The sequence below is a fragment of the Sphaerodactylus townsendi genome, linkage group LG02 (genome assembly GCF_021028975.2).
Source record: "Sphaerodactylus townsendi isolate TG3544 linkage group LG02, MPM_Stown_v2.3, whole genome shotgun sequence".
NCBI lineage: Eukaryota > Metazoa > Chordata > Lepidosauria > Squamata > Sphaerodactylidae > Sphaerodactylus > Sphaerodactylus townsendi.
In genome coordinates this window covers 75,570,450-75,598,024 of record NC_059426.1, presented here as the reverse complement: position 1 = coordinate 75,598,024, position 27,575 = coordinate 75,570,450, and the positions used below count along the sequence as shown (strand labels likewise).

The following is a 27,575-nucleotide window of genomic DNA, read 5'->3' as shown; positions in this document are numbered from 1 at the left end:
CATGAATTTCTGTTCCAAATAATAAAAAACTTTGGATTTGGAGACAGATTCATAAACGTATTAAAAGAAGTATATAGAAATGCTAAGGCCAAGATAAGAGTAAACGAAGGATTATCAGGAATAGTTAATATAAGAAGAGGTGTAAAACAGAAGTGTCCGCTGTCTCCGGCTCTATTTGTAATGGCCATGGAGTATTTAGCAGACAGAATCACAGAAATAATGGAAGTTAATAAAAAAGGGATATAAAATAAATAAGGAAGAAATTAAAATAAATATGTTTGCAGGATGATGTAATTACTGATAAACAACTAATCCCTGTGAGGGATACAATGAAAGAGTTAAAAATAATTTTAGAGGATTTTTTAAGAAATATCATCTAGGATTAACAGTGAATATGGACAAGACAGAAAATGTTAGGAGTGAATATAGAAAAACAATTCTAATAAAAGAAAATATTAAAGAAGAAAATCAAATATCTAGGGAAATCTGTAATTTCTACCAGAAAAGATAGGATTGTATAGAAGTATTAACTATGAAAATAGATGGAAAAGAATTCATAAAATCAAATAAAAGATGGGAAGCAAAAAACCCTCTATCTATATAGCAGGGGAGAGATAAAAGCTTGAGTAAAGAAGATGTGTATATTGCCTAAAATCTCATACTTCTAGTTTAGGAACACAATTACCAATGAAAAATTGCTAAAAAACAATTCCAGAAGAATGGGATATGGGAAAAAATAAAAAAGCATGGGTATTTAATTAAAAAAAAAAAATGCGAGAGTGATGAATAAAATAGTATATATGCCAAAATGATCTCTTAGGTTGGGGAATAACCGAAAACCCAGGAATATTATGAAGCATTCCAGATACAAAAAAGTTTATTAGATATCAATGAAGATAATATCTCTGCAAAATGGCTGAAATTTGAAAAATAGAAGTAAATAAGGGGAATAGGGTAACCATGGTATTTATGCATAAAATGATTATAAAAAATGTTATAAAATAAAGTAATAGGTCCAAGAAAAAAGTAAATATGGATATTTGGGAAAAATGGAGAAGTAAATGGATTGCCCTGGCATTCTTGATAGGGCCCCAGTGGGGGAGCATTGACTGGAAATAGAAGGAGAAAAACTTATAAGAAAAATTGAAAGAAGAAGGGATACATAAAGTATCAGCATTTGGACGTATTCTATGAAGGAGGAGAATTATACCCATTACAGAACTCTAATAGGAATTGGGGGGGGGGAGAGAGACCATTGGCTGGCAATAAAGAGGACTATGTGGAAAAGTTAAGGAAATATAGAATAATAGGTGAAATGGTTATAATGAATCAATGGTTAAAGACTCACATGGGAAACAAATGAAAGGGGAAGATTATAGGAGCAGTATACAAAATATATAGTGTAGAGGGATAAAGGAATTCATGATAAGAACGCTTGAGTACAAAATGGGAAAAAGATGATTTCTTAGATGAAGAAAAAAATAGAAAGAATAATGGATAGTGTATGAAGAAAAAATAAAGATTGAAAAAATAATGTGGAATTAGAAAGCCAAAGGTTATATACCAAAATGGTACAGAACCCCAAACACAGCTCCAAATACCTATATGATTAAAGCGATTCAGAAGCCAAAGTGTTGGCATACTGTGGGAGAAAAAGGAGCATATTATATACATGTATATGTGGATAGAGATGCAAAAGAGAAGTGAAAAAAGTTTGCCGGAGAACATTTTAAAATATATAGAACTACTGGTAAGAAGTAAAAATTGATGTAAATAAAGAACTTATTAATTGTGGGGGATAATAGACTTAGCATTAGAGTGAATAGAAGGTTGGAACCAATGTATAAAATAATGATTAGAGCAGCACACGCAGTGTTGGCGCTGGGCTGGAAAGATAAAACAAAATGGACAGTTTCAAGATGGTTGGAATATATATGGGAACAAATACAGCTAGAGATATTTGAAAGACTGGCAAAAAATATTTTATGGAAAGAAAAAAAAGAAGATATTAAGAAGATATGGACAGTGTATAAAGAATGGATTGAAGAAGCCGGATTTAACGAAGAGCCATGGAATAAGAGAATAAGAAGAATGAACCTCCTGCTGCTTGCATGAAAAAGTTAATAAAGCGAAGCGGGGATGAAAATGGAAAAAATGTATAGATGAAAGAAAAATATTAAATGTAACAAATGTATGAATACTCTATACAATAAAAAAATTTTTTAAAAAAAGTAAAACAGTAACTATCATTTTAACTGTATCAGTGGTGGAGCTCAGGAGCTTGGCTGCAGTAGTGGAACTTGGGAGCTCAGTGACATGGATGGCAGAGCTCTGGAACTCTCAGTCTATGAGTCAGCAAAAGACAAACGGAAGGCAGAGATGGAAGCAGGCAACTCTGAATAGAGAGCCAGTGAGTAATGGGAATACAGATAGATGAGGTGGACTGGTGCAAGAAAGATAGGGAATAGGCATAATTTTGATTTCAGAATATATGTATCTGTGTAATCTTAATTTCAGATATACCCATTAGGAGCCTCAAAGAACTGATGGAAGTTGTTTGAACATATGGGCATACTATGAGTGAAGAAAGCTATACGAAAAAGCGTTCTATATACTCTGTGACGCTTCTATGGATCTCATATGAAAGTGAAGCTTCTGGTTACTGATTGTATGAATATATGAAACTGCTACATGAAACTGAAGTTTTGGTTACTGATTGTATGAATATATGAAACTGAAGCTTTGTTTTCTAAATAGAGAACTGAATGGACTAAGAGACTATTAATGTTTAATTATAAGAGTTGAAAGACTGATGTCTTATTGAGAAGGAAATGTAAATATTAATAGAAGTGTTGAATGGAACAATTAAATATAAGATCAATATATAAGAGCAGACCCAGCCAGAGTGCAACGTGTGTATCTTTGAATTTGTTTGGGTTAGAGCTCTGGAACTGCCATCTGGCCCTGTTGTAGCAGATGCCAGGAGCTGTTTCAGTCCTAGCCACATTGGCATGCCAAGAACCACTCTAGGCACAGCTGTAGCATCTGACTCTGGGAGCTGCTCTGGGCTTGGAGCAGCTTTTGGACATCACTGGCACTGTGATTGGGCTCCAAGGTGAGTGATGGGATCTGGAATCATACCAGACAGCATCAGGGGGAAGATGGGATTCCCTTCTGTGAGTTTCATTGACCCTCCCACTTGTATAGCCTAATAGTGCAGTCAGCAAAATCTGAGGATACTTATATCGGGTGAATAGAGCTATGATCACACAAGACAGATCTTTCTGTGGACCTAATAAATGCCCAGATTTGCAGAAAAATCTGAAACAAAATAATACATTGGAAAACTAAAAAACAAAACAATAACCAAAATCGTAAAAGGAACACCTGTAACTTTAAAAGATGGAAGCTCTCAGTAGCAGTTGCTAGGCAACTACATCATTTTAGGTTTGGTTTTTGTCAGCAAATGGCAAGGGGAGGAGGCAGGTCCTTTCTGGGGCTACTCTGGCCTTTGATTGAGTACTCATCAGAGTCAGCCCTGTCAGTAACCATTGGGTGACATGATACTATGTGACTGCATGACTCACTTAGGCCTGGAGGCTTGTTACTGTTCAACAACACCTACCTTATTAAAGCCACTGTGACGTAGCAGTTAGATCCTCAAAACAGGGTCTAGGAAACCCTGTGGGAAGGAGGGTGGAGGGGGTGCTACGGGGGCGGAAAAAACACACTGCGCACCGGGTGCAGTTTGGTTAATTTCAAAGCACAGTTCTAACATAGAAAAAGAATGTAATGAGTTGATCCAGAGCTCCACCTGATTGGCTGGCTGTAGCTGCATCTATCTATAAAGGCCAGAGGGTATGTGCTCATGAGCCAAATAGGGAAGAGATAGGGCATAGATACAGAAAGGCTGAGACCCAGAAAACTGAGGGAAAGAGTTTTGCTGTATAGCCAGTTTTGGTGAAGGACTGGAAAGGCCAGAGGTGTGAACCTGAGCCTAGGTCCTAGGAAAAACCTAATCACAGAAACAATACTTAAACACACACAATACTAAAACCACACAATACTTAAAACACACAGGTTATAGGTCTCTGCAGAGAAAGCCCCTGGATATGGGACCAGAGAATCTCTGAGGGGATGTGTTATATAATTGGCACAGTCAGGAGTGGGTTACAGTTGTGAAACTCCAGAGCCTGTTTTGTGAAGCCCAGTGTGACTCTCTTTAGTGGAAAGAGTAGGTTGCTTAAGTATTTGTCTGAGTCTTGAATGGAAGGTCTTCCCTGAAGAAAGTAATTTAGTGAAGGAAGATTTATTTAAACTGAGTCAAAGTTCTATCTGTAACAACTAAGGTGATTAACTACAAACTGTCCATAACAGTGGTTCTCAACCTGTGGGTCACGACCCCTTTGGGGGTCGAACAACCCTTTCACAGGGGTCACCTAAGACCATCGTAAAACAGTAGCAAAATTACAGTTACGAAGTAATTTTATGGTTGGGGGTCACCACAACATGAGGAACTGTATTAAAGGGGAACTGTATTAAAGGGTTGCAGCATTAGGAAGGTTGAGAACCACTGGTCTATAACAACAAAAGATTTATCCAAGTATTCCTGTCTAAGAAAAAGAAAAGTTTATTCCTGTAACATCTATTCTAGTAATTCTGTAAATAAACGTTCCATCTTTGTTTTATTGTTAATAAGCCTCATTGAGTCTCTTTTAGAGTGCCCAAGCCAGCTTGTCAGGTGTAAACAGTTTTGGAGAGAAAAGTGAAGTTTCACAGTGTTAACAAATTTCAGGCCTCTTGCAGGCCGTTAGATATACTGCATCGGCCGGAGAAGTTTCCTGCGCCGGCGCAGGAGTTCGGACGGCGTGGGCGGAGCCTGCGCACGCTTTCAGGGCAAAGCGGGAGGTCGGCAGGCGGCATGGCGACTCCGCGATGGAGTGACCTCTGCGCTCCCTCCCAGCCCACTCACGGTGTCCTCTGGAAGTAAGCCTGCCCGGTGCGCCAGCCCAGCCAGCTGCCCTCCGACCCCTGGAGGGTCGGAGGGACAGTGTATGGGCTGGGAACTGCCTCGCAGGCTGCATCTGCAGCGAAAAAAATTCCCGCAGTGAGCGAGACGGAGACTGGCGATAGCTTCCCGGCAGCGCGGTGCGCACTCCGCGCCCGCGGGAAGACGCTTCTCCTCCTAACAACACCCGCTTTAAAGGGTTGTTGTTTAGGGGCGGCCTTGAGGTCAGCCCTGGGGAGGGAAGAAGAGTCGAAGGTCGCCGCTGCCGCTCGCGTTGCAGCTTAGCGAACATTCCTGTGAACGTAGCTGACCTGGGGGCGCCTTTTTTGGCACCCCCAGGCCGTCATAAATGGGCCGTGCAGAAACGGCCTCAGAGGTGGCAGCCAGTAATAGCCTGACTCTCTCTCTCTCTCTCTCTCTCTCTCTCTGTGCAGTGTAATCCTTTACAGATATGTATCCAGATGTGCATTCAAGTGCAGACATTATCCACCTACATGACATTATTTTAATGGGATATGTGCTCAGACATGCATGTCCAGTCAATTTCCCCTGCTAGTCATGCCTATGTTTGACTTGTTTTTGTCCTTTGAAGTCCTACATGGCTTGGGACTGGGGTATCTGAGGAGCCCATCTTCTTCCATGCATTCCTACCCAGGAATTTAGATCACAGGAAGTGGCTGTGTTCATGCTTTGAAGAAACCATTGTACATTTAAAAAAATGATGCCAAAGAGATAGCAAAACAGAGTAATGATGATAGCAAGCAGGTATTACAACTTTGGGAAAGAGTAGAAGGTAAGGATTTTTGAAAGTATTTTCTGACACTCTGTAACAGTAAAATTTGCAGCAAAAATTGAACCTCAGACAAATTTGGTGTGGCATTAGAAACAACACTAATTCGCTAGAAGACTCGTTCCATATGTTTGTAGCAAACTGAACCACATTATCTCAACTGAATACCACTAGTGTAAACTTACTAATGAAGCTGATTAGCTGTGGGACACACATCAAAATCACATTTTAGTTCTAATAGCTGAAGCTCCATGGCTGTAGATTCGCTATCACTAATGGATCAGAAGTGCTATTATGCCATAAGAGTGGGGAAAGTATCCTCATCATTATGTAAACAGCATTATTAAATCTTATGACAGGTTATTAAATCTTATGTCAGACTACACAGGGAGACTATTGAAATCCACAAACACCAAAACAACTTTAATAAGAAGGAAGAGACTCCGAGAATGAACAAAACTTGCCTACTACCTGTACTTAAAAACACCAGAATCAAAAACCAAAGGCATGCTAGGTTCATGGACAATGAACTCCACCCAGACACAGGATTTGCATTCACTAATACTGTTGCTACTGCAGGGAATGCATATGTGAATACAAATGTAAATGGCCTGAAAACCCCACCCGCAATACAATACAGTCAACCACACCTTGGCATAGCAAGTTTCATCCCAAACACTTACTGATTGGTTCCTCATCAGACCATGGCCGCACAGCCCAGAAAATCCACAACAACCGCTTATGACAGGTATTTGTGTATGATCGAACATATACCTGATCTCCTTAAATCATACTGAATATGCATCTACCAAACCTGCATACTCTAGACCAGGATAGCACTATTCTGACAAGGGCAGCTACCTAATGACATATTCTCCACCATGTCAAGAATACTGCACCTGTTGAACAGATCTCTGTTTTATGCCCTATTTGGGAAGATGCATGTGTGAAAAATCACTCCTTTTGTCAACATTTGTCATTTCAAGAAAAAAGGCTGATTTTGAACTGGAGCTTTTGAGATACTATGGCATGACAATTTTGTTAAAACATAGAAGTACAGTGAAACAAGCAACTCCCATGTAAAAAAATGAGATTTGCGTTCATGTTTATGAACTTTTCACCCAGATCTCATGTTTAAGCAACATAACTTTATTAGAATTGGGGGAAATAATGCAACCTCAGAAAATGAATATTTGAATCAATTTTAAGGGAGAGTTGTTCCTATGAGTCAGATCATGTCCAGATCATGTGCCACAAACCAGGATGCAAAAATAATACTGAACGCCCTCCTATACTTATAAAAGCCAAAGCAGGGAAACTTGAAATCAACTGGTGATGAGGATGGCAGAGATGTGAACAGAAAGAACTATAACCATTAGATTATTTTAGGCCCTATATTTTCTGTCTGTCTGTCTCTCTTTCCATGCCATCAAGTCACAGTTGACTTAAGGCAATCCCATAGGCAAGAGACATTTGAAAGTGGTTTGCCGTTGCCTGACACCACATCACAACTGGCATTCTTTGAAGGATGCCCATCCACGTACTAACCCAAGGCCAACACTGCATAGCTTCTGAGATCTAATGAGATCAGGGGAGCCTGAGGCCACAATATTAATAGGCTGTTTCTTCTGAGAACAGAATAGATTGTTTTTTGAATTGCAAGTAAAGTATGGAATGTGGGGAACTAAAGAAAATGAACGCTGCCAGGGAAGGTGTATAGGGGCAGGCAGTGCAGTTAAACACAAAGTTCCCACATCCCTAAACTACATTCCAGCTTTCCAGTAGAAATAACACATCAAATCAAAGACTTCCCATCCTGTGTTTCAAATTCTGCATGTAAAGCTTAATATTTAGTAGGGTTTTTAGTGCATTTTGGATCATATGGAGGGAGGGAACAGCCCCACAAAATGGCAGAATAACTATATGCAGATAGCGAGCAAGAAAATGTGTACAAAGATGTTCTGTGTATCACCCAGCCATCCTTACCTTCCTGACATTACAAGGATGCAGGTTTCCAGCCATCTTCTGCAAGGCTCCTCGCACACTTCTAGAAAACTAAAATATGCAACTGTACGCAGTTTAGAAGCAGCAATCACGCAGCAGGCACATACAATATTAGGGTGAGGAAAAGGGACAAGTCTAAGCCTGCAATGGAAATCTGGCAAACCTCTCAAAATGAAGGTTAAAGATGAATATTTAGAGCAAGAAAGAGAATGAGCGAATACTTCTTGCAGCATTTCTCTTCCCCCCATGCCAGATGCCTTTAATAACAAACATGCCACACACAAACACACACCAGGCCTGGGAATCTGTACCCATCCCTTTGGGAAGAACAGGAGGAGATATTTTGATCTGACCTTGATACAAGTCCCTGTGGGGATTTGTCTTGTTTCCTGGTAAACAATAGAAGTGCAGAGTATGAAAACTGCTGCTGCTCTTTCACTATAATAGCTGAGTAGTCAGAGGGAACAAAAAAGAAATCACTGGACTAAGATCTTTAGTGGGCTAGTTCTGAGGTTCTATCTTTGCTTGTTTCTTTGCAACTGAGAACCTCTATTAGAGACCAATAATAAGGGAAAGTATTTTTTGTCTCCTGGGATACCTTAAATTTATTTTGGAAGGAGGAGGAGTTTGGATTTATATCCCCCCTTTCTCTCCCGCAAGGAGACTCTAAGGGGATTACAATCTCCTTGCCCCTCCCCCACCCACAACAAACTCCCTGTGAGGTGGGTGGGGCTGAGAGAGCTCCAAAGAACTGTGACTAGCCCAAAGTCACCCAGCTGGCATGTGTTGGAGTGCACAAGCTAATCTGGTTCCCCAGATAAGCCTCCACAGATCGTGGCAGAGCGGGGAATCAAACCCGGTTCAGATTAGAGTGCACCTGCTCTTAACCACTACACCACACTAGATTTGTCTAGTCTTCCCTCCCTTACCATGGAAAAGCACTAACTTGCACTGCATCTTCCAGCAACACTGCACAAAGAAAGCCACTAAACTCCTAGGTAGAGACTTTTCTCAAAGGGAAGATACCCCAATGTAACCATAACTTTTCAAGAGGCTGCTGTGTGAAATATAAATACACTGTGACATGAGCAGGAGGTTCTTCAAAGACTTGCTACACAGCTCCTAGGTGTCAAATGATATCAGTACATGGTGTACTATGTCAATTACTAGACTCTTTCCAGTGCAGATGAGAAGCTGGATTGTTTAAGTACTCGCATAAACAGAAAGACTGCTCTGGTCAACATTCTTCATTTTGCTTTTATGGGCTGGTTCCTGGAGTAAGTCCTGTGGATGGCTGCATGCAGAAAGCGCAAATGCTTTAGGGTCACCCACCCAAGTGTCTTGAAACAATCCTGTGTGGTAAATGGTTACCTTCCCTTCTGTACGTTGTTTCCGAACCTTTAAGCCTTTACCACCTCTCAAATACACAACATTATTATTTTGCACTGTTCCTATTTATTAGTTAGAATATTTATGCGCCTCTTTTTCTACCAGCCAAAGCACCTGTAGGCAGTTTATGTATTTAAGGGCTGTCAAATCACAATTGACTCATGGCAACCCCAGCAAGGGGTTTCAAGGCAACTGAGAAGCAGAAATGGTTTGACATTCCTGTGGTCTCCCAAGTCTGCCTTGCTGGTCTCCCATCAAGGTATCGACCGTGCTTGGCTTCAAAATCTGACAAGATCAGGATACACCATGCCCCCTTCCTCTAGGCAGCTTACCTCTCCAAACTAAATCTGACCAGCACATAACATACAATATTTGTGAAAAGAAAAGAATAACACAGTTCCATAATTTTCCCTACTAATTATTACCTTCAAAAATTAATGGCAAAAAGCCCACCTAAAAACAACATCTTCATATTTCTCGCAGAAAACAGGTAACACAGGAGCCTTTGTCACTCCCTTGGGGAAGATATTTCATAATGCTGGAGCTGCTGTAGAAAAACAGCAGGCCCAGGCTGTGCCACATGGATGACTTGAAGGGTGGGCTCAGCAGCAAGGAAGCAGCCCTTGGACGATCTGCGTGTGTGAGTGTGTGTGTGTGTGTGTGTGTGTGTGTGTGTGTGTGTGTGTGTATTTCACCAACTCCTTCATGTTAAGTTTGATTCCTGTCTGTTACACATCCTGAAGGGTAAAATATAGAATCTGAGATTTTATCCTCAGGTGAGATGAGCAGCATAAAGCAGCAGTCCTTTGCGGGCTATCAGAAGTCCTTATGAATAGAGGTGGCAGCCTAAAACCTTAAAAGCCTGAATGCCCCCCCCCCCCCGGCATTTGTCCCCCAAAGTTCTCAACCCCCATGCTATCACCATTGTGTCTACCAGGTGGAATGGCCAGCCAAAAGAGGTTAAAAAAGATCCCACTTTCCTGAAATTCCAACAACAATGCACAACTGAACTATTCAAGAGGGTTTTTCTGCAGCACTGTACCAAACAGTTCACAAATTTACTGGCATAAATGATTGGGACTGTGGTCTATTCTGCTACATATAGCTTATTTTAAATAGGATCCTATTATGTAATTTCTTATGCTTTGCATCAATTCTTTCTCTGGTTCCAAACTTCTAAATTCCTAATGCATTAGTTATTGAATGTCCCATTTTGTTGATTATACTGACTCACCTTAATCCACCTCAAGTATCTGTGAGAAAAGTGGACAATAAATAACCAACATAATTTTTTTTAAAAGTGGGAATCCATTATATTCATGAGGGAATCCCTTTCCCCTCTTCCTTCCCCTCCCCTCCTCCCACCACTGTAGAAGGGCCTGGCACAGATCCTAACTTCTAGCTTCTGCTGCCAGGCCCCCTACACCTTCAAGGACAATGGCAGTAAGTGTCGTTCCCAGCAGCCAGGCCCGCTAAGGCTTTTCCCCACCTCCCAGTGCCACTGAGCCCCATATGGGTTCTGACCTCTGCTGCCAGGCCTACTTAAGCTCCCCCCCCCTCCAACCATCAAGGAGGGCAGCTCCCTCCTCCATTGGGTTTAATAGACTTACAACACGTTTTCAGGTGCCGTAAGTCTAAAGTCCCAGCCACCAGCATAAGGCAGCGAATGGGCAAGAGGAAGCTGACTACTGTCGACTCCTTCCTTGCCATGCCCACTGCCCGCCCCCACTACCTTGGCAGCAGTGGCAGGGGTTCTGGGATACTGGCACCACATTCAGTGCTGGTCAGGGAGGGCCACAGCAGCTGCACACAGGTGGAATCACCTCTCTGTTAGGGCAAGGGCCCTGTAGAAGGTAAATCTGCTGGGGCAGCCATACACCACTCCCACAGGTACATTCAACCCCCACTTTGGATGGGGCTATTAATCTTCTTGGTCTTGATTTTCATCCACTTATGGCTTGAGCAGGATCTAAATAAGTTGTACATTCACATGATAACCATTTAGGAGAGCCAGATGAAGGATCTTGGGCATATTTCCCAGACCCACCATGCAGATGCTTCTAAATGGTTCTACTGAGAATATCGTACTCCAGAGGTGTAAATTACTCTTCCTCTTCCTGACTAAATTTTCAGCAAGCCAGCTTTTTATAAAACTGAAGCATCAGTTCTCATTTGGCAGATATCATGCATGGGGATGTCAGGATTTGGTCATTTGCAGGGCAGAGGAGCATCCTTGCAATTCTGTATATGTAACAAATTATCACACAAAGTATTTAAAATGGCTCCTTGGAATATATGTTTCTTTCTTGGCAATGAATATTGGATTCTTAAATGTAAATTGTACTTACACAAAATAAGCACTGAGACAGAAAAAAATGTTTTGATGCCCCCCTCTCTTTTATAAATAACCTAGTGTAATTATATGCTTATTTTAAAAACAGACAGTAATTTTCATATGATATGCTTTGTCTGGGCAGTTAGAGCCACCAGGAGTCTTATTGTACCCAGCATAACTCAATCTTCTACCAGAAAAGAGAAAAAATAAACACACTGCCTTAACCAAATGGTCATTTACAGTCAGACAGAATACAATGAACCAGATTATTAAAGCATGACTTACTGTTCCAAATACACATACTGAGTACAAATCATTCAGCCAGAGGCAAGAGGTGCAGACAGGGATACTCTATTCAGCATTCAGAGATTAAAGGAAGTCGGAGGTTTTGGCAGAGACCAAGAGTCAGAAGAAGATGGGTGGGCTCCTCTTTGTACCAGAGGGTTGTGATTAAGGGTTAGACTAAGTATGAACTCTACTTGTGTGTGTCATTTAAGGAACAACTTTAGAAAGAGGATTACTATAATGAAAGAGCTTTGGGAATCATGCTGTATTGGTCACTGGCCCAGGAACAACAATAGCTTCTGGAAGCTCATATGAAAAAATTCAGAATGACACACGTGAGCATCTTATATTCTGGGTGTTACAGTGTCTTCCTTGGCTTCTGGCTCTGATTTTCTTCTGAGTGTTAAAATATACACTAGCTTAATGGTCACTGACCTGACCTGGATAGCCCCAGATCAACTTGACCTTGTCCAATTTCAGAAGCTAAGCAAGGTAAGCCCTGATTAGTATTTGGATGGCCAATCTCCAAGGAACACCAGAATCGGGACATGGAGGTAGGCAATGGCAAACCACAGAACATTTGCCTTGAAACCCCTATAAGTCAGCTGTGAGTTGATGGCAAAAAAAAGGGTCAGCACATCACTTTTAAGTCAAACAGTTATAGTCATTAATGCTACCACTGACTATCTACAGCAGGGATATTTTGAAGGACTTGATGGGACTGCTATGTTGCCTCCCTTGTCAAAATGGCAGTCATAATAAACTTTCTCCTAAATAGTACACAGCAGCAGCATTGCTAGTGTATGACAGAAAAGAACTGGTTAACAAATATATACATAAGCCCCAGAATTATACATATTTATAACAAAGCAACACACTGGAGAATGATTGTGGTGGGTTTTCCAGACTGTGGTCTGGTAGATCTTGGTAGACCATGGCCACACAGCCCAGAAAACCCACCACAGCCAGTTGAATCTGGCCGTGAAAGCCTTCGACAATACAATAAACTGGAGAATATCTTTGAGACATCAAAGTAGTATCTCAGATGACAAATCCAAGGTGATGTAGGAGTGGTGAAGGAAAGATTTTCCAGTGCATGCAGGAAGTCTCAAAGTCTCTGTAGGGTCTGACTACCAGAAAAAGATTCTCTGAACAGAGTTATTTCAATATGTTAAGAATAATAGCAAGCAAAACACAGCAAAACACAGATAGCAAAGTTGTGAACTTTTCATTCATCCTGAATGACCCAGCAAGTAGGGAATCTGCATGTGTGAATGAATGTTGTCCATGAAAACAGCTATAACCTTTTCTATCCTTCAGTTTCAAGTTAGAGGTCCAGGTTCAGCTATCTCATATTTTAACACAATCTTTTCCCTGGATAAGAAATTAGTGGTGCTAAAATGGCAAATGGGGATTCAATAAAAAAATCAGAGCAGAAAAGAACATACATTAGGTTTTCTAATTCGCATATACTGAAAATTTTAGAAAAAGTAATATTAAATGTTGGCTTGCATAGGAAGGCTGGTATTTCTTGTTAAGAGTGAGATATTAATTTTTATTGCTAGCTGTAGTCTTTGAAACAGATGCGAGGGGTGCGTGTGTCATGCAGCAGCCCCCACTGAGATCCATGAACTCGGTAGGCACAGACATTTGCTCTCACAGCAACATCTGCAGTATTTTTCCTCATGGAAATCTCCCTCCTTCATGGAAGCTTCATAATTGAGAAAGGACAGGCCTGGGCCACACGCCAATGCACAGTTAAGTATGTTTAAGCAGCCCACAGTAAACATGAAAAGTGTGAGGAGAAGACCTGCACTGCCAAAAAACGGGGCATAAGAACAAGCCAGCTGGATCAGACCAGAGTCCATCTAGTCCAGCTCTCTGCTACTCGCAGTGGCCCACCAGGTGCCTTTGGGAGTTCACATGTAGGATGTGAAAGCAATGGCCTTCTGCGGCTGTTGCTCCCGAGCACCTGGACTGTTAAGGTATTTGCAATCTCAGATCAAAGAGGATCAAGATTGGTAGCCATAAATTGACTTCTCCTCCATAAATCTGTCCAAGCCCCTTTTAAAGCTATCCAGGTTAGTGGCCATCACCACCTCCTGTGGCAGCATATTCCAAACACCAATCACACGTTGCGTGAAGAAGTGTTTCCTTTTATTAGTTCTAATTCTTCCCCCCAGCATTTTCAATGAATGCCCCCTGGTTCTAGTATTGTGAGAAAGAGAGAAAAATTTCTCTCTGTCAACATTTTCTACCCCATGCATAATTTTATAGACTTCAATCATATCCCCTCAGGCGTCTCCCTCTCCAAACTAAAGAGGAGTCCCAAGCAGCTGCAGCAACTTTCCTCATAAGGGAAGGGTGCTCCAGTCCCTCAATCATCCCTTGTTGCCCTTCTCTGCACTTTTTCTATCCTCTTCAATATCCTTTTTTTGAGATGTGGTGACCAGGAACTGAACACAGTACTCCAAAGTGCATGAGATGCATTCCGACGTGCTTTAGAAGTATAAAGGGCATGACAATCTTTGCAGTTTTCATTATCAATTCCTTTCCCTGATTATCCCCAGCATAGAGCTTTGCCTTTTCACAGCTGCCATTACATTGAGAGCTGCTGACATTCCCATGGAACTATCACAACTAAGACGCCCAAATCCCTTTCTCCTGGTCTGTGACTGATAGCACTGGACCCCTGTAGGCGATGATGTATGGTGACGCTTTGGGATTTTTTTTGCCCCTATGTGCACTCTCACTCTTACATTTTGCTAAGCATTGAACTGCATTTTGCCATACTTCTTAGCACACTTTCTGCCCTTAATTTATCCAAGGTCCGGCTTGGAGCTCCTCGCACTTAATCCTTTGTGGTTCCTCACCACCCTACATAATTCTGGTATCATCTGCAAACTTGGCCACCTAGCTACCCACCTCCTACTTCCAGGTCATTTATGAATAGGTTAAAGAGCACTGGTCCCAATAACGGATCCTTGGGGGACACCTTACTCCTTTAACATCTCTCCATTGTGAGAATTTCCCATTTTACACCCACCTCTTTGCTTCCTGTTTCTCCAACCAGTTTTACCTTGAAATCCATAGGAGGGACTTCCCCTCTTATTCCTTCATTGCTGAGTTTTCTCAATAGTCTCTGGTGAGGAACTTTGTCAAAAGCCTTTTGGAAATCCAAGTAGACAATGTCCACTGGTTCCCCCTTATCCACATGCCTATTTACATCCTCAAAGAACTCTAGTAAGTTTGTAAGACAGGATTTGCCTCTGCAAAAGCCATGCTGACTCTTTCTCAGCAGGTTTTGCTTTTGTACATGTTTTATAATTTTATCTTTAATGACAGATTCTACTAATTTACCAGGAACAGATGTCAAACTGACTGGCCTGTAATTTCCCGGGTCCCCCCTAGATCCTTTCTTAAAGATTGGTGTGACATTGGCCATCTTCCAGTCTTCAGGGATGGAGCCTGATTTCAAGGATAAGTTGCATATTCCGTATACAGCTTGACCGAGGCGGATCGGCGCTGCTGGTATTGTTAGATCTTACTGCAGCGTTTGATATGGTCGATCATGACCTTTTGACCCACCGCCTGGCCGCCTCCGGAGTACGGGGCATGGTCCTTCAATGGATTGTCTCGTTTCTCCGGGGCCGGAATCAGCAAGTGAGGCGCGGGGATCAAGCCTCCCAGAAGTGCCCGCTTTCTTGCGGTGTACCCCAGGGGGCGCTATTATCCCCGCTATTATTTAACATCTATGTACGACCCCTTGCTCAGCTGGTACGGAGTTTTGGGCTGGTCTGTCATCAGTATGCGGATGACACCCAGCTCATTCTGTCGATGGAGGGGGGAGCAGCCGCCGCCCCTGCGGCTCTACAGCATTGTCTGGAGGCGGTTGCTGGTTGGTTGCGACAGAGCAGGTTAAAGCTGAATCCATCGAAGACGGAGATCCTTTGGCTTGGCAGCGAGGGGGGACTTTTCAGCGCCCGGTGTGGGAGGGGGTCACATTGGCGCCGACCCCCTCTGTGCGTAACCTGGGGGTCCACCTGGATTCGTCTCTTTCTATGGAGACCCAGGTGGCCCATATAACCCGGGTTGCCTTTTCCACCTTCGCCAGGCCGGCGGCTGGCCCCCTTCCTCTCCCAAGCGGACCTAGCCACTGTGATCCCACGCAGCGGTCACCTCCAGGCTAGACTATTGTAATTCGCTCATCGCTGGCCTGCCCTTGCGCTTCGATCCGGAGATTGAAACTGGTCCAACATGCGGCGGCGCGCCTGCTCACAGGCAGCCAGTTGGGACCATATTCAGCCTGTGCTGCGCCGACTACATTGGCTCCCAGTAGAGTTCCGGATCGTTTTCAAGGTGTTGGTGTTGACCTTTAAGGCCTTCCGCGCCCCGGGACCCTCATTATCTTGAGGACCGCATCACCTCATATGTTCCCACACGGCCACTTCGTTCGGTAGAGGCCAATCTACTGGTGGTCCCCGGCCCCTCGATGATGCGGCTGGCCTCCACACGGGCCAGGGCCTTTACAGCCCTGGCCCCGGCCTGGTGGAACGCTCTCCCACCAGCTGTTAGGGCCCTGCCCGGGGACCTTGGTGAGTTCCGCAGGGCCTGCAAGGCGGAGCTGTTCCGCCGGGCCTTTGGAGAGTCCAGCCGCTGATGGTGCCCCCTTCCGCTGGCCCCCTTCCGCTGGCCCCCTTCCGCTGGCCCCTTTCGCTGGCCCTTCCGCCGGCCTCTACATCTGGGCCTATAACATCTATCTAGACCTACCGTTCTCCCTGGGGGTGGAAGAATTTAATATTAGGCACCGGGCGCCACCTACACCTATGCCTATATTTATTTTACATTTAAATGCTAATGTTTAGCTAGTTTTCGCTGCTTTTATAAGTTTTAGCCTATTTATGATGTTTTAAAATTGTATTTATTATCTGCTGTACACCGCCCAGAGCCCCTCGGGGATGGGGCGGTCTAGAAGCCCAAAGTATGTATAAATAAATAAATAAATAAATAAATAAATAAATAAATAAATAAATAAATAAATAAATAAATAAATAAATATTAAAGTGAGAACATCAGCAATTTCATGCTTGAGCTCTTTAAGAACTCTTGGGTGAATGCAATCTGGGCCAGGGGATTTGGTAGCATTTAGTTTATCAATGGCTGCCAGAACTTCTTCCTTGTCTACCACTATCTTCGTTAGTTCCTCGGATTCGCCTCCTAAGAAGCTTGGTTCAGGTGCAGGAATTTTCCTCACCTCCTCTTGGGTGAAGACAGATGCAAAGAATTCATTCAGCTTTTCTGCAATCTCCCTGTCATCTTTTAGCACACCCTTTGTTCCTTTGTCATCTAACGGGCCTACCGCTTCCCTTGCTGGCTTCCTGCTTTTGATGTACTTGAAGAACTGTTTGTTGCTGGTTTTGATGTTCACAGCCATGCGTTCCTCATAATCCTTTTTTGCCTCCCTTACAGCTAACTTGCTTCTCTTTTGCCACCATTTGTGTTCTCTCTGGTATTCTTTATCAGTTAAGTTGGACTTCCATTTTCTAAAATACATCTTTTTTTCCCTAATAATTTCCTCAACGTCCCTTGTTAACCATGGTGGCTTTCTTTTGGACTGGGCGCTGCCTTTCCTAACCTGTGGAACACATTCCAGTTGAGCTTTTAAGACTGTGTTTTTAAATAACCTCCAAGCATCTTGGACATTTTTGACTCTCTTGATTTTCCCTTTCAACTTCCTGCGCACTATCCCCCTCATCTTTGAGAAATTTCCCTTTCTGAAGGCGAATGTAACTACATTAGTAGTTGCCACTTGTTCGCATGCTGAGATACTGAATCTGACAGCATTGTGGTCGCTGTTCCCTATCGGCTCAACAACACTGACTTCCCGCACCAGGTCCTGGGTCCCACATAGAATTAGATCTAGGATCACATCTCCCCTGGTTGGTCTCTACAACCATCTGCTCCTAAGCCACAGTCATTTAGCATATCCAGGAATGTTCTCTCCCTTACTATGACCTGAACATGCATTTTTCCAGTTTATATGGGGATAGTTAAAATAAAAGCCCATTACCCGCGACATTTTGCTTTTGTTGGCATCTCTAATTTCTTTTTCCATCTCAGAATCCTCTTGTGCGCTTTGGTCAGGGGGACGATAATATATTCCTAATGTTAAACTATGCTTCACCCCTGGTATTGATATCCACAGTGCTTCTGTAGAGGAATCAGCTCCCCCTGCATTGTCTATTTTATGTGACACTATGCTCTCTTTGATGTAGAGGGCCACCCCACCCCCAATACGCCCTGTCCTATCCTTCCTGTAGAGCCTGTAACCTGGGATAACAGCATTCCACTGGTTCTCCTCATTCCACCATGTCTCTGTGATGCCCACTATATCAATGTCCTCCTTCAAAACTCTGTACTCCAGCTCCCCCATTTTAGGTCGAATGCTTCTACTATTAGCATAGAGACACTTGTATACTCTGTCTCTGTCCCTAACCTGGGATTTATGTGTTTTGCCCTCTAGCCTTTTGTAGACACTATCACTTATCACATTGCTATGTTCCTCACTTGTATGTGGTTGATTTTAAAAAACCTCCTTCTCTGTCTGCATCCCCATGGACTCTGTATTCCGAACCGAAGTCACCTCAGCTCCTGTCGGCCACTTCTGCCTTCCCAGTTACGTAGCCCCAATTGCTTAGGGACATGTGATCTCATTCTCACTGCATGTGTTTACAGTAGGTCACCTCAGTGAAAATCACCTGTGTTTCTTAGGCTAAAATGGAGAAACTTATGGTTCCAGGGACAACATTTGGATTTAGAGGTTTTGAGATTAATGTCTCTCTCCTCACTAAATCTGATGCACAGAACATGGTTCTTGCCAAAACCTGAAATTCAAAATATTGCTTGAATCCACACTAGCATTTCTGTGGAAACAAGTCCTTCTACCCACGGAGCACAATTTTCTCACTTCCCCTTTCTCATGGTAGACCAATATGAACCTCACACTGTGTTCTTGCAAAATTTAATTTATTTATAACATTGAACTCTGTTGCCCTCCAACAACTAGCACTAAAACATTTCTAAAATAACATAAAAATATCACAGCAAAATATGGAACTGTTGCAAGAGTAAGGGTTTAAAATCACAACACTTACCTTGAAAGTGTGAAGCAGCAGGGTTTAATTAGGTCTTTTGAGAACATGAAGGCTCTGCTCCATTTCAGAGCTGCCAAGATGAGACCTAGAGATTTTCTGGAATGACAGTTGACCTCCAGAATACATAGATCAGGTCCCCAGGAGAAAACAGCTGCTTTGGAGGAGGTGGACTCTATGACATTATAGCCAGCTGAGGTCTCTCCCCTTCAAAGGCTCCACCCCCAAACCTCCAGGAATTTCCCAACCAGGAATTGGCAGTCCTACTCCACCTACTCATTGGTTTCACCTCATTTCTAGCTTGCATACAGAGCACATCTTCAACAGTCAGTCTTAACAGAGGAAGTGGTTCATAAGGAAGAACAAACCTTTTCATGCTAGCTGGGCTCAGCTCACATAGGTCTTTATAGGCACTAGCTAGCTACAGTCACAGATAGTTTATTCACTTTTGTTTCACATCTCCTCCAAATCATCCACACTGGCATACGTGGTTCAGCCTTCTTCCATTTGATCCTCATAATAGCCCTGTGAAGTAGTTTCTCTCTTTTAGAGAATGGGTGGCAACTGCGGTTCAATCTGGTCTTCCCAGGACTAGTCCTTGGCCACCAAAGAGCAGTGCAAATGGACACGTGGTATGCAGCCCTGGATTAACCATTAAGCATAATAAGCACGTGCTTAGGGCACCAGGGGGAAAAGAGGCACCACAGAAAGTGAAAAAAGGACCACAAAAAAAGTTACCACCACTATTAAAAAAGGGTATGAAAAAGGGGCACCACCATCACTCAAAAAAGTTAATTCAACTTCAGGTGAACTAGGGTCCCACAATAAAAGCTCCTGTCACATACATGTATATCTCACAGACAGAAATGTAGCCAACACCCTTCACTAAAATGCATAAAGATTGACACGTCTCTATCCCATCTCAGTGTCACAACCTAGGGAATGAGAATTCTGGCAGCTAAAGTTACTGACTATAAGCACGTACAATGATATCACAGCAATCACTGGGAGCGGCCAGTTTACTTGCATACACCTACTATCACCATATCAGTACAGGTATATAAGCATGTGCCAATGGCAACTAGATCTAGTAGTTTAACAGTAGACTGCAGGCCTACATACAAAGACTCAATACCTAGTCTCTGCTTAGCATAGAACCAGATTTGTTATGCCACATTAATTTTGAGGACTTGATAAGAGACTTTGCAATTTGAAAAGTAGGGGGAAAACCTTTTAAAGTATAAACAAGTAGACAATAATTGAGGTGCTGTGTGGAGTATATATACCTGTGAGTAAAGGTCAAAAGGTGAGGGCATCTGAATAGGAGTGGCCTTACCTATTGACCTTTACTCACAGGTATATATACTCCACTTGCTTTCCTTTCCAACTATCAGATCCTTTGAAGATGCCAGCCACAGATGCAGGCGAAACATCAGGAGAGAATGCTGCTAGAACACGGCCATACAGCCCGGAAACCACACAGCACCCCAGTGATTCCAGCCGTGAAAGCCTTCGACAATATATTAGACAATAATTACCTTTTCATCCATAAAGGTTAAAATACTATGTATCTTTAAGGTTTTCAAGAACAATGAAATAACGGAAGATTTCTTTATGTGCGTAATAATGGTTGATATCTGCATACTTATGTGCCTGCCTATCTGTGCCCTGTCAGCAAAAACAGTACATTATAGCACAATTTTTCATTCACAAGGTCTGGAAAAATGTTCTAACTTGAAACATTTGAAATAAATTTTAACTTTTTTTTTGCATTGTTCTCTTATACCAATGAAAAATATAAATGGTTGAATTTTCTACTGTCCAGCCCAAGTTATAAGTAAATAAATTGCTTTTGCCATAAGGTGTTAAATAAATGAAATAAAAAACAAGTTATATTGTGAATATAAATTGTGAAATCTGGTCAGAGTGACCTGCAAGCAAGCTGAATTATGAATCTTGCAAGCGGAAGAGCCAGGGCACCAAGGTTGGACTGTGATTAGAGCATCCATTGGACTTAATCTGGCCCTGCTGTTATAGAATCTAAGCATGGGTATTCAAGAGTGTCTAGCCCCCATATATGCACCAATAACATTACCAGAACTTTTTGAACCATTCCATTTGGAATTGTGACCTATGTTCAGTCTGGTTTGTCAGAGGAATCAGAACAAAAGGAAAGTGTAATCTGAGAAAACAAATGTCAGACTTCATTTGTATAACAATTTCTAGAAATATCTATGAAATGATAGCACATGGAGAGCCATGCCAGAGGTGAATAAAGCTAGATTATTAAGAAAAGACTCCTGTAGCCTATAATTACCTGAATCTTCATGGACTTTACTGGTAAAGGCCAAGATTGTGGAACAAATCAATCCAGAGTTCTGGGAAGTGCCTGCTTCCATAGCAGGAACTGGGCAGGCTCCCAAAGTTAAAGTGCATGGGACTATATCCCTATATTGGGGAACCCAATTAAACTGATTAAAATTCAAGAAAAACAACAGAAGTTATCATTACGAAGAAGGGGCCAAGGACACAGACGTGTGGGTTGATGCTGATGTCAAACACATTTACCCTGTTATGAATTCCAATTCTCACAGAGATCAGGATTTCAAAGACATTTCTGTTAATTTTGGAGGTCAACAGTCAAAGGAAAAGCGGCACTGTGTTCCAGTGGTTTGAGTCCTATTGGAGAGGCCAGTCCTAGAAGGTGCTGCTAGGTGGTTCCTGCTCTACTTCTGTGGGGTCATTCGTTCGTTCGTTCGTCCGTTCATTTATTATTCAAATGTAATATATCGCCCCCATCCCCAAAGGGCTCTGGACAGTGTACAAATCAATAAAAACACAATCACAATAAAATTCCAGTTAAAAACATCAGTTCTGCAGGGTTTGATCTTATCCCCATGTTATTTAATAACTACATGAAGACACCAGGACAGTCATCAGGTTTGGGCTAAGGTGTCGCCAATATGCAGATGATACCCAGATCTACCTTTCTTTTCCACCTACTTCCAAAAAACCTGATGATCTAAACTGGTGTATGGAGTCAGCAATGGTTTGGATGAGGGTGAACTAAATGAAACTTAATCCTGATAAGACAGAAATGCTCTGGGTTAGAAGAAACACAGACCAGAAGCTTGAGATCTCCCCTGTCTTGGACTTGGCTACATACATTCCTCTTGGAAAGCCCTGTTCTTAGCTTGGGAGCGCTGCTTGTCTCAACAGTCACCTTAGAAAATGAGACGGCTGCTATGGTTTGGTGTCCTTTTGCCCACTTCAGCTGGTGTGCCAGATGCACCTGACACTGGCTCAGTCTGATCTAACCACCATGATCCATATGTTAATTACATATAGATTGGATTAGTGGAATGTGATGGACTTGGGACAACCCTTCTAGAGTGTTTGGAGACAGCAGCGGGCGCAAAACATTGCAGATATACTGCTGATCAGGGCCAGTTACCAGGATCACAAGACCCCAATTCTACTCTGGCTTCCAATCCCAAGGACAATTCAATATGATGGTTTTAAATGTTAAAGGACTATGTGGCTTGGGACCAGGGTATCTGAAGAAATGTCTTCTCCCCTGTATTCCTGCCTGGGAGTGACGATTACAAAGAGGCCCTCCTGACAGTCCCACTAATAAAAGAAGCTCATCTGGTAGGTACAAAAGAGAGGGCCTTTTCTGTGGCAGTATCACAAGCAATCTCTTAGGGAGGTAAGACTGACCCCCTCAATTGTAATCTTTAAGAGGCACTTAAAACCAGTTTTATTCAGCAGAGCATTTGATTAGTTTTTCTGCCTATAGGGAGTTTTAATTTTAACTAGTAGGTTTTTAATGTATTTATGGTATTTTGTTCTTATTTACACTGTACTCTGCTTTGATTTCCTCTAAAGCAAAATGACGGCTAACAAGAGTTTTACATAAATAAAATTCAAGTTGCTGAGCTTTGCCTTCTGCCCTAGACAGATCAGAAATGATGGTGAGCTATATTTTGATTTAAATTGTAGTTGTGTACATTTGTATCTACGAATTTAAATTAGCATAGGCAAATTTTGTCCCCCTTTCCCCTCATTTATCCACTTTTTTAATGGCTCATGTCCACTTTTTGGTCATCTGTAGATTTCCCCCTATATCCACACTTTCCTCTTTCCCTTCCTTGAAAGCCCCCATAGTTTCTCCTCCTTTCCTACTTCCTTCTTTCTTTCCCACCCATCAGCAAACCTATTATGTTCTAGCCCCCCCCCCCCCCAAACAACTGCAAGGAGTAGACATCTGAGCACATGGGTTCTACCTACATGAGATTTCTTGCATGTTCAGACCTTTTAACATTCAATAAGCCAGTGTCAAAAGTTAATACAGACTCCAAATTACAGCACACAGAAGGAGCAGTGGACTGTCTGCTGTTGGTCTGTGAAATTCCTTCACTTTGTCAATTCACACATGTACTACCTTGTTTAGACTGCCCACAATAGCAGCCCCTGGGCAGACATACTGCAAATCACATCTCCTGGGCAGACATACTAATATGGAATGTGAAGGAAAAGGAAACTTGCATAGACTACTAAAATTACTGTTTTCTGGATTCCCTTCCTTAATGTGCCTTTGACTCTTGCTGTGTTATTGTTTCTTTGCTTGCAGTTTTAGTTTCTGATTGTCATGTTCCAAAAGAGGCTTTCTTCCTGTGTTTATAAATATTCATATACTGAAATCAGAATGTATATTTTAAATGCATAAGCATCAATTAAAAGTTATTTTAATTTATATTATTCATTCCACATTAAAGTTCAGAGGAGCAACCATATCCATCAGCAACAGCAAAAAGGTATTTAAAGTGATGCAGCTTTTTTGTTTTCCAAATTAAAAAGTCTTATTTGCCCAAACATCAAATAATGTAACCTGTCAATTAAAAAATTATACTTACACTGGCAGTATATTGAAACACACAGTTTTATTAGAACTTTTGCACTGGCTTAGATCAAGGAAAGAATATAAACTCTGCAGTGCATTTGGAAGACTCTTTACTCCTTGGAATAGGCAAATTGATAAGTTCTTCGAAACCTAACATACCTGTTTTCAGCTACATACTGTTTCACCAGTATGTAGATAATTACACACACACACCAGCCGCCACTGTCTGGACATTGGCAAAGTGGCTGTGATAGAATCATAAACATGGATAGGAGGAGAAAGCAACAATAAAATACTGACACTCTGTATCATTCAGAGGCGTAGCTAGGCCAGAGTGCGCCCAGTGCACACTCTGCCCCCCCCCCCCGCGGCACCCCCACCCCCACACACATTTATTTTAGCAAACCAAGCAGGCTGGAGAAGAGGCCTGCCTGTTCCCTTCCAGGCTGCAAATGATCTGGTGGGAACTACATTTCCCAGGGTCTCCAGCCTTCCACACTTACCAGACTTCTGGGATCACAGGATCATCAACTGATAGTTGGTAAGTGGCCCATCAGGGGTAGGGGAGACCCAGAACCAGGTAAGTGGCAAGTGTTGCACTGGGAGCAAAGGAGGGGGCTATGGCCCAACCAGAGCCCATTGCAGGGGAGATGCTTCCTCTTCCACCCTTTCCTAGGGCCCATTGCATCTCCCCCACAGCAGACTTTGCTGCTGGTATAAAATGTTTTTACAAAAATACAAGAATTAAAATCACTTTATAAGGATAATATTGTCTCTTAACTCCTAAACCCCCTACTGGTGGCAGGCTAGGATCCTCTGCATGCCAGATTCGTCATGTACTCCCTCCATGACGAATCTGGCAAACTGCAGCTACCAATACTCTTCAGTTGCATTAAAACACAGTCATTGAAGCCTCAAACAGCTTTCAAAGCAATCATTAAAAATAGGTGGCTATCTTCCAGCTCCCCTTTTCCTCATCAGCCCCAAAGGACCTCCAAAGAGATTATGCTTGGAAACGTGGGAGCACCATGAACAATATGTGACAGGGCCTAAGGAGGCTGGTGTGATGAGAGGGAATCAGATCACAACCCCAACCCCCTGTGCTCTTCTGCCAGTGGCCTTTCCAGAAATACAAGAGGCTTCATTAGTACAAAGAAGGAAGTGGGGTCAGCATCACATGATTCAATTTTAGTTAGATTACATTGAGAGCACGTGGCAGTGAGCTTCCATGGCAGAATGGGGATTTGAAACCAGATCTCTCAGATCCTAATTCAGCACTCTAAATCTCTACACCACACTGGCTCTCCTGTGCTCCATGACACTGTGCTCCTCTCATATCAAGCATCAGCTTTTCAGACATCTTGGGAGGCTACTGGGAGAAGGGGAAGCTGGTAAAGATCAGCAAAGTGGCCAGTGAAATTGTCAGTTCCGTTCTCAAAAGCTCATCTGGAGGAAGCTGTCCTTCTGTAGCATGAGTACTCTAGATGGTTGTTTAAAATATACAGTAATATCTACCTGACATTCTGACCTTATGATAGAGACAATGCATTCTTTTGTGTTGTGATTGCAGCTCGCTTGTGAATGGGTAGTCAGAGATCTGACAAAAGAAAGTGAGTTTAGTACTTACTACATCTGAATGGCTTTTGAAAAATGAACAATCCACCTTCAGGGTCTGAAGTGAATTCTCTGGAGGCACTGGTGTAGCAAGGGGGGCACAAGAGGGCTACAGCCTGGGTGACACTTCCTGTCAGGTGTACTGACGCCCCCGCCCCCACCCCCGCAACTGTGCTTCAGTCCCCTTTGGGCTGGGGCACAGTTAAAACACCAGCCACCAGGGCTGGCCCCACTCCTGAACTCCATGCGGAGCTTGGGAGGGGCACGCAGAGCTGCCCCCCCAAACTCCGCATGAAGTTTGTGTGGGGGGCCAGCTATCCTGTTCTGATCTCAGTGTGGAGTTTGGAGTGGTCCATAGGCACAGTAGGCTGACTGGCTCTAGTTTTATACTGTTGCCTCCACCCCCACAACCCACAAGCTCCATGAGTAATAAGCTATGCCCCTGTCTGTAGGAGTATGTGAGAAACAATGAACTAAGATGGCAGCGGCAGTGGGGAGAGATAAGAGAGAGAAATGTGAGTTTCTTGCAGGAGCTAGCTAAAACAGAGTGCCTGCCTTGCAGGGAACAGACTGTGAAAGTTGCTCTCTAGTAATCCTCTGAGGGTTTCTTGGCGGGTTAAAAAGAATTTTAATTACTGTATTCTGCTTATACATTTATAAATAATGCAAACATTAAGAAGATACTGAAAGTCTGCTGTACTTTACCTAACAAAACAAGCTAGGTAGGATGGCATTGCTGATTTTTTACTTGGATAGGAGAGCGGGAAACAAAGGTCCAAAATGCTGTTAACTATAGGAAATAGCATAAGAGGGACAAATGTAAAGGAGAACAGAGCTCAAAAATAGACTAAGGCTGTTTCCGCATGGGCCAAAAACGGTGGCTTGGGGGCGGTAAAAACGCCGCCCCCAGGCCGCCGTTCGCACAGGCGGCGCTGCTGAAACGCAGCAGCGCCGACCTGGCTGCCCTTCCCCTCCCTCAGGGCGGCGTCAGGCCGCCCTAAAAAACAACCCTTTAAAGGGTTGTTTTTGAGGGGACAGCGTCTTCCCGGCAGCGCGGTGCGAACAGCACTGCCGGGAACACGCTGTTTCCCCTTCCCTCTCCCACTTACCTCGTCCCTGTCGTCATCCTGCTGGCCTCCTAAGTCCCTCCCTCGCTGTACTCCGACCCCTGGAGGTCGGAGGGCAGCGTGGGCGGGGCTTAGGAGGCCAGCAGGACGACGACAGGGATGAGGGAAGGGGGAGAGGGAAGGGGGAAGAGGCGGCTCCGTGCGGAGCCGCCTCTCCTGCGGCGGCCTCTGCTGGGCCCGCTCGCACGCTTGCGTGCGAATGGGCCTCCACCCCCAGGCCGGCAGAATTCTTGAGTTTGGAGTTTGGAGTTTGGAGGCTGGGAGTAACTCATAAGCAGCTACAAGGGGTCAAATTGATCTAGAAGTCCAGCTGCAGAACACCCAGTAGAGGGGTGCTGAGTAAATCCAAGAGGTGGGTGAACAGACAACAAGTTGTCACTGTGGAGAACAGCAGTCATTAACTGAAAAACAAGAGGCTTTGTTTATCCATGAGCCTGCCAGGAATCATGGGAGGGAAGAGGAAACTGGAGAATAAGTCCCAGACAGAAGAGAGATGCTATGAAAAGAATCTGTGGAAGCTGAAGCAAGAAAAAGTACAGCCTACACGAAAAGTTTATGATCTGGAGGAGGACAGCCTGAAACCATGGGTGAGGGACAGCTTCTTAAAACATTTCTTTGTCCAAGTGCCTCTTATGACCGTAGTGGGTCAGATCTCTATCGATGACATACTCCAGAGTCTGGCCCTAACTGTGGGAGCAATCCAGAACTCTGTGAATTATAGAAGGAAAAAAGATGGGGAAGTCTTCACTGTGAGATCATGACCAGTAATATTCATGGGACTGGTGGACAGAAGGGTTGCCAGCTTAAGTAGGCTGATCCTAATGTTTCATGAAATTTTGGATACCAGAAAAAGTAATAGATTATATCTTCAGAATAAAGCCTTAATCAAGGGCCTGGAGTGGCAAAAGGAAAGAAGAGAAAGCCTTCACAGTTTGTGCTGGGTTTTAAGAGGTTCATAAATGCATGTGA

General features: G+C 43.1%; 1 protein-coding gene across 1 annotated transcript in view; it reads right to left on the bottom strand.

The window, feature by feature from the left end:
* LOC125426473 (ras-related and estrogen-regulated growth inhibitor-like) overlaps positions 1-27,575 on the bottom strand; it is a 45,873-nt gene that overhangs the window by 12,559 nt on the left and 5,739 nt on the right. The gene's annotated exons all lie outside the window — the stretch shown is intronic.